The 8,148-nt window shown below is 56.8% G+C and overlaps 1 pseudogene; it reads right to left on the bottom strand.

Annotated features, from left to right (window-relative positions):
- Window positions 1–210: 210 nt before the first annotated feature.
- On the bottom strand, window positions 211–2,629 carry LOC144247627 (class II histocompatibility antigen, B-L beta chain-like; annotated as a pseudogene).
- Window positions 2,630–8,148: the final 5,519 nt, after the last annotated feature.

Here is an 8,148-nt window from a genome sequence, read left to right as displayed (position 1 = left end):
ACCAGGGTTCCCCCAGACCCCTCCCAGTCTCTTCCCAGCACAACCAACCTCATCCCAATCTCTGCTTTTCCATCCCCAATCTCCTTCCAGCTCCTCCAGGCTCACTCACATCACTCCCAGTCACACCCAGCACAACCAAACTCTCTCCCAGTGTCCACCAGGACCCCCAGAACCTCGTCCCACCCTCCCCAGTATCCTTCAAACCCCTTCTTAGCCTTTCCAAATCCACAACCTCCTCTCCCAGTTGAAACCAGGCTCTCCAACTCCCTCCCAATTGAAACCAGCACATCCCAGTGGCTGTCCCAGTGCCCCCAATTCCTCCCCTGTATCCCAGTGCTGGCTCAAGGGGTGCTCCAGGCTGACGTGCTCCACCTGGCAGGTGGAGGTGAGCCCGGCCCGGGTTGGGGTTTCAAGCAGCACCAGGAGCTGGTGGGTCCAGTCCCCGTTGGGGACCATGTCCCCACAGAGAGCTCCTGCTGGCCCTGGAACCACCTCAGCTGGGTGTGGGCCGGGTAGAAATCCACCAAGGAGCAGAGCAGGTGGCCGGGGCTGGGCTGGGAGCTCGAGGGCAGAAGAGAGATGGACAAGGTGGGGGTGACTGGGAGAGAGCGGGAACACACTGGGATCAGCTGGGAGAAACGTGGAGAGAGAGGGGAGGGGTGGTGTGGCCTTGGGGCAGACTGGGAATGGACTGAGAGGGACTTGGAATGAACTGGGAAAGACTGGGATGATACTCAGAGAGAGGGGAGGGGATGGGGGACACTGGCAGAGGGTGGAGATCTCGGAGTGAACTGGGGAGGAACTGGGAATGGGCTGGGAAGGAGTGGGAGGGACTGGGGCGGCACTGGGAGGAACTGGGAATGGGCTGGGAAGGAGTGGGAGGGACTGGGGCGGCACTGGGAGGAACTGGGAATGGGCCGGGAAGGAGTGGGAGGGACTGGGGCGGCACTGGGAGGAACTGGGAATGAAGCGCGCGGCACTGGGAGGCCGAGTCCAGTGCGGGGCACGCGGCGCTGCGGGTCTGCCTGGCAACTGATGAGTCATCAGAGACTCGCGCTCTGATTGGCTGAGGGGCGGCAGCGCCACGCCAGGCTGAGATGGACAGCCGGGAGGCACTGGGAGAGACTGGGATGGACTGGGAGAGCCACGGGGTCAGTTGCAGGGACAGAAGGTCTCGGGGATGGGCACAAGGAGGGCTGAGGGCTCTGGGGCGATTCCCAGGGAGGTTTTGAGGGGCCTCAGGGTCATTGCCAGAGCAGGGCTCGAGGGCACACGCTCTGCCCCACGCTCACCTCGGCGGTCCGTGAGGAACGGGCTGAGATACTCGTGGTTGTACCGGCAGAGCCAGCCCACCGCAGTCCTTCTTTGCTCCATAACGTGCGGGTCGCTGTTGCAGTACCTGGCTGCTGTCCCTGGAGTATCTGTCCCGTGGTATCTGTGGATACCATGCAAAGGCCTTTTCTGCTTCTTTACCCTGCACTCTCCTTGTAGCAGTTCAGGCTGGAACAAATGGCTCCCAGAACAGGGACCTTGGGCAGTTGTCCAGTCCCGGAGAGCGTCTCCTGAAGGTCATGGGATCCGGGATCTTTGGGAATTCAAGCGCTGTTTGGGACCAGCTCCAGGAGGAGCTTCTTCCTTCGCTTTGTGAGGACTGTTTCTCCTGGCCTGTCGGCACCCCTTTGGAATTCTGAGGGAAGGCTGCCGCTTTGGAAGGGAAGCTTTCAGAATCCAAAGGACCGGCAGGAGCCCACCAGCCCCCTCGAGGTTTCGCTTTTCCTTTGTGTCCCTCTCATTGGTGAGTACTTGCAGCGTGGGCTGCCAGGTGCCCGGGGGAGAGCTCCACACATGAACACATTTATCTTAAGTTAATCCTTTTGCCTCGTGGGGGGGAATTTTGGGTTGTTTGGGGAACATGGACAATCATTTATCCCCAGCTCAACGAGAGATTTATATTCAGATTAAAGCAACCTTAGTACTAGGGAATGTTTCATTTAAAAAGAGGGATCTTAAAACTTTTGTTCGGTTTTTGTTTGAGCACTTTCCTGAGGCTTCCCAGGAAGATGTTTTGTCACTTTCATTCTGGGGGAAAGTTGGGTGATGCATTTATGATATACAAGTGGGTGGAAATTATAAAGTGGGCAAGTTTAATCCTATTTTCAATTTGATTTTTAAATTAGTAAAGCCTAAGTGAGAAAGTTGGGTCCCTGGTTCTTGTTCCCCATGTTACTCCCTCCCTGATCCTAACCCTGCTTCCCCTATGGGTGGGATGGGAGCCAGACCCTGCCCACGGGCACAGGGCTGTCACCTACTCCCTGGTGCCTCCTGCCCCACTCAGTCCCTCTCTCGGGCTGGCCCTGGCCACTCCAGCCCGAGCCTTCCCCGCTCCCTTGTCCCCGACTGCCCTGTCCCCAGTTTGGTCCCCAGCTCCAGGAATGTCAGTTGTACAGCCCCGCCTCGGGTCCCTCCCCTGCGCTCGCAGCTGCGTCAATGGTGTCACCGTCGGGACCAGCCCCTTCTGTCCCCTGCCCACATCCCCGAGTGGGCCCTTGAGGGTGGTTCCCTCCTTCTCCAGCCCATCCCGGTTCCCACGCCGCGGAACCGAACGCGGGCCTGGCTGGAAGCCCGCCATGCTGGCCTGCAGGCCCCGAGTCACCGGGCCCCACCGCTCCGCCGGAGGCTGCGCGCTCCAGCCCGCCCCGACCCACCTTCCAAAGAGGATGAGGACGGCGGCACCCCGGCAGTAACAACAGGCCGGGAGGAGGCTGGACACGGATCAGGGAGGAGCCCTGCGGGATGGGGACCTGGACTTGGTGAGAGATCTCGATTGCCTTGCGGCGCCTGTCGTCATTAAACGGGGAAAGGAGCCGCGATGGGAGCGGATTCCTCACACTGAGGGGAAGGAGTTGAGAAAAGCGGCCAGAGACTATGGCCGCAATTCTCCATATTTTAAAAATGTATTGGACTAAACTTTCACAGGACATACCTTAATTCCCCATGCCTTCCATTACATTACCACTGCACTATTGCAGTGGAAAAAACTTTTAAAGCCAATCCTATCCAAGTATGACTTGAGTGAAGTTTTAGGCGAAGGCCAGGAAGGCCCTGAGACTTTGGCAGGAGAGGGGGAATTTAGCAGACCAGAGGATCAGGTCATGCTGCCCAACAATGTCTTAGATGACATCAAATCTGCTGCAAAGACTGCTCCTTTAAAAATCCCTGGTGGAACCACCCTTGTCCAAAACTTTTCTTCAATCCATCAGGGGGTTGAAGAGACATTTGTTAAGTTTGTTGACCACCTCCCAGAGGCCATCGATCGCCAAATTGATAATGTAGAGGCCAGGGATGAACTCCTGGGAAAAATGGCAATGTCTAACGCCAACCTGGAAACCAAAAAGATTCTCGGAGCTCTTCCCCAAAATCCAGAGCCACTCATCCCACAGATGGTCGACACCTGCACTAAGGCCTCTTCTTCAGAAACTGCTTTAGCCCTGGCCGTGAGCAAAGGGGTGGGGGAGGCAGTGGTGCCCATTAACAACGAGAGGTGCTTGAACTGTGGCCAGTTGGGCCATTTCCAAGCAAACTGCCCTCACTGGCCTCCTGTGCACTTTAACTGACCTCGCTGCCCTCTCCAGAACACCTAGAAATGATCAGCCCTCGCAGCGTCCGGGAAACGGGCGGGGAGCGCGGCGCGGTCCCGCACGGAGACAACGAGCGGCAGCCGCGGCCCCGGGGCCGAGGGCGGGCGGGCGAGGCCGGCGGGCGGGCAGCCCCGCCGGGGGCGGCTCAGAACCGCAGTCCTGGGGCGAAACTGCCGCCCCCGCCCCGCTGCTGCTCCGGAGCTCCTGCGCCCGCAGCGTCCGCGGGCACCGGCCGGGACAGAGCCGGGAAGGAGAAGGGGCCGAGCCTCGGTGCGGCCGCCAGCGCCGGGAGCGGGACGAGCCCCGCACGGCAGCGCCCCAGCACCGGCGCCACGTCCAGCATCACCAACACACACGCAAACCCGCTGGCCAAGGTGAAAAAGTCCTTGCCATGAACGTTCTGGGGACAGGAAATGGTTCAATGTCAAAAACAGATACGGTTTCATAACCCTGAATGATAACAAACAAGATGTGTTTGTTCAACAGACTGCTATAAAAAAGAATAACCGCAGGAAATAACTCCACAGTCTAGGAGATGTAGAAATTGTGGAATTTAATATAATACAAGGAAGAAAAAGCCCCCAAGCAGCAGATGTGACAGGACCTGGTGGAGTTCCAGTGCAAGGTAGCAAACATGCACCAAACTGCAAACCTGCGAAATATTACCCATGTCATGGAAGTCCTCCACACTCCTACCGGGGAAATTAAACCCAAAACCAGCAGCCAAATCCCAGCAACAGCCCAAAAGCTGAAAGAGCACAGAACACCGATAAGCCACCTTCCATCCAAGACTCCACCTCCATATCAAAAACAACTTTCCTGTCTGATAAGTCCCACTTCTTCTAATACCCTTCCCCAATTCCTGTGGCCTCCCTGCCCCCCTCCCACTTTCCCCTTTTCCTTTCCGTTGTCCTATTACCCCTTTTTTATGTTCCCACAAATTCCTACCTCCTTTTCCCCCTTTCCATGGCCTCCCTCCACTAGTCCCTTTCCCCAGAGTTCCTTCATAATACCTGAAGGAGTGTAATTGGGGGGGAAGAAAGGAAAGTTTTCCTAAATTAACCATCTTTTTCTTAAAAAGTAATGATTTCTATTTGGAGTTTCCAACAGGCACACCACCACCTACATTACCTCGTACAGAGTCTGTCACAGCCAGCAGCACTGCCACAGGGGCCAGAGAACCAGTCCTTACTGAAGGCTCCTGATTCCATCTCCTGATAAACCGGACTAAGAAAACCCCACATCCCTCCTGCCAGCTCTAAGAAAATCTATTTGGACATTAGAGACTCAGAATTGTTTGCATTTTGAAAATTGTTGTATGAGCGCTTTTGATTGTTCTTGTCATTTTGTGTTGAATCAGTTGATCCTCCAGAGAAGCTTTCTTAATAATATAAAAAGGGGAATTGTGGGGATCCTGGGGGGCATTTCCCTGGTTTGGGGAGACGCGGGAGGCTTCCCTCAAGGGGCTATTGGACTCTGTTTGCTCCTTGCCCTGTTCCTGTGTCTGTTCCTGTGTCCCTGGGCCACTCCCTCCCTGTTCCCTGACTGGGCCTCATCTTTGTACTGCCCAGGGACCAGGGTCACCCCCACCCCGACTCCTCAGGACAGGGAGAGCTGAGAGTTGGAGCAGGGGGATGGGCGTGCTGGGGAAAACCCTGAACATCTCACGGCATGGCTGATTCAGACATCTGTGGATACCATGCAAAGGCCTTTTCTGCTTCTTTACCCTGGACTCTCCTTGTAGCAGCTCAGGCTGCAACAACTGGGGATCATCCAGCCCGGATCCTCCCATGGGGATGGAGCTGGAGCAGCGCACGAAGCTCTGCACCCACTCAGGACACCCGCAGGGCCTCCCTGGTGTGGAAGTGCTGCTGAGTGACGATCTCTGAATTCCACCTGAAGCTCTTCTGACATTGCAAGCACTCATAGGGCCGTTCCCCAGTGTGGATCCTGTGGTGCTTGGTGAGGTTGGAGGTCCCACTGAAGCTCTTCCCACACTCCCCACACTCGTAGGGCCTCTCCCCAGTGTGGATCCTCTGGTGTTCCATCAGGTGGGAGTTCCAGCTGAAACCCTTCCCACATTCCAAGCACTTGTGGGGCTTCTCCCTGCCATGAGGCTTCTCCACCAGCTCCGAGCTCCGGCTGGATCTCCGCCCACCTTCCTGGTTCAGGGGGGCTCTTTCCTCCCTGCAGCTCCCTGGGCTGGGTTTGCAGCTCCTCCTCCTGCAGCATCTCCGGGACTTTTCCTCCTCCTCCATCCAGCCACACCCAGGGAATGACAAATCCTGGTTTGGGGGAAAAACAAGAGGCGAGCACCTTGGACTGGAGGCTCCTCCTGCCCAAGTCCATCCCTAGAACTCAGCAGGACTCTTGTGTCCATGAAAATCTCCACAATATCAAGGTTCAGCCCAAAACAACTCTCCCAGGAGTTCCCTATCTCTGATCTCTCCACTTTTGGGGTTCCAGAGGTTTCCTTTCCTTGGGATGATGGGGGTCCAATGGCTCCAGGGGTTCCCCCTTCTCAGGTGTCCTGCTTAGGGATGATCCAGGGGCTGTTGGAGCTCCATGGGGTCCCTTTTCCCCTGATGCTCTACTCTGAGATCCCAGGTGTCCCAGGGGTTCCTCCTCTCCAGGCTCCCCCCCTTTCCAGCCAGCCGGGGGTCCCCCAGCTCCAGGATCGCCCCTCTCTGCTCTCCCCACTCCGGGGGTCCCAGGGGTTCCCCTCCTCTGCTCCCCCGGGGGTCCCCAGGACAATGTCCTCCCCCTGGTGACACTGGGCAAGGGCCACATGGACTCCCAAAGATCCCCCAGGGGGCTCAGCTTTGGGGTCCTGCAAGATCCAAACCTACACACACACAGAGAAAAAAACCTCCCGGGGTTTATTTGGGCCTCCCAGACGAACATCTGGGGCTCAATTCCACAATCTGCAAGCTCCCAACACACCCCAATAAAAAACCCTCTCAGAGACCCCCCGATAGATTTGGGGCGAGCTCCCCCTCCCCTCTCACCTGCAGGATGAGCTGGGGGCGATGGTCCTGGGGCCAAGGGTGCTGCGGCCTCAGGGGGCACTGGAACCTCCTGTTTCTCCTCCTTTTCCTGCTCCTCATCCTCATCTTCCTCCTCCTCCTTCCTAATCCCACCTCCTGCCCAGTTCCTGCCTTCTGTATATTTCGAGTGCAGCACCTTGCTTGTTTTTAGAGCGAGAACAAAGATCCCAGCGGGAACACGGCTTGCTGGCTTTAGTCAGAAGTAGAGGTGACTAAAGGTCCTGTTTCCTCTGCTGTGCTCCCGTCCTTGTTCCTCCTCAGTGTTCAGGCTGGGCTATGGGGTGTCCCTGTTTGCTGCATTTTCAGAGCTCCTCCTGGAGCCTTTGGGCAATAGGCTGTGCCCTGGGAGGGTTCTTTGTGCTCCTTTGTGACCCAGGAGAACCTTCCGGGCGGTTTCTGCGTGAGCTGCTGCTGTGATGTCACAGGAGCACTGCCACGTCCCCGAGGTGCTCCCGTGGCTGTGGGACACGGAGGCCTCACTGTCCCCAGTGGCTCTGGGCACTGCTCCTTGCCGGAGGATCCTCCTGCCCGAGGCATTCTCAGCACCAGCCCAGCCCTGACGGGTGTCCTTGTGTGCTTGCAGGGCTGCAGTCTGCAGGCGTGTGCAGCGCAGCCAAAATGATCCAGCACGTGGCTGCTGCAGTTTGCACGCTGTACTCTGTGGCTTATTCGGGATATTTTTTAACCCACTTGGCACGTAAGTCGAGGTTTTCTCTCGGTGCTGTGGCTTTGGGCTTGCTGTGTGCTTTCTGTTCTTCCTCTGGACCCGAGCTGACTTTGTAACCAAATGGCCATGAAGGCACCATTGCTTTGGGAGAGCTCCTGGCAGCAGCTGCAGCTGAAAAAGGGGGTGTCTGCAGCCAGCGGGGCGTGCACAGCATTTGCAATGAGCCCTGGGGGGTTCTGTTCCCTCCAGCGGGGAGTCTGTGGCAGCAGAGCCGGGAACTCCCTGTCCAGCCAAGAACTGACCCAGCCCAGCATTTTGTGCTGTTCTCTTGCTGTGGGAAGGGACTGTGGCTCCTGGAGGGACGCTGGGAAAGCAAAATGCTCTCTCGGGGTTGCCCTGCTCCGTGGCATTTCCCACCACAGGCAGTTTTTCCTGATAGCATCTGGTTCATGTTCCCTCTCCCGTTGCAGGGCACCTCATGTGTGGATTCCGAGCAGCTCCTCCTCCGGTGAGTGAGAAAGGAACCTTTGGTGTTTGGAATTGTGCAGCAAGCTGTGAGCTCGGCGTGTGGCAGCTGAGTGCCAGCTTAGGAGGCTGAAGGAAAGTTCCTGTCAGAGTCTTTGCAGCAGCAGCAAACGGATCCCCAGCAGATTTCTCCTTTTCTGCTGCTGAGCTTTTGAAGAGCTGCAGGTCTGGTTTTGCAGGCAGAGGATTGCTTGCTAGCTTTAGCCACAGTGGAATATCGTTTTCCCAACAATAAGTGGCAATGTCGACTTTAGCCCATTGTTAGTTTGAA

This window comes from Lonchura striata, chromosome 29 (assembly GCF_046129695.1).
Source record: "Lonchura striata isolate bLonStr1 chromosome 29, bLonStr1.mat, whole genome shotgun sequence".
In the NCBI taxonomy this organism is placed as follows: Eukaryota; Metazoa; Chordata; class Aves; order Passeriformes; family Estrildidae; genus Lonchura; species Lonchura striata.
The sequence above is the reverse complement of the archived record's forward strand: the minus strand, read 5'-3'. Positions and strand labels throughout refer to the sequence as shown.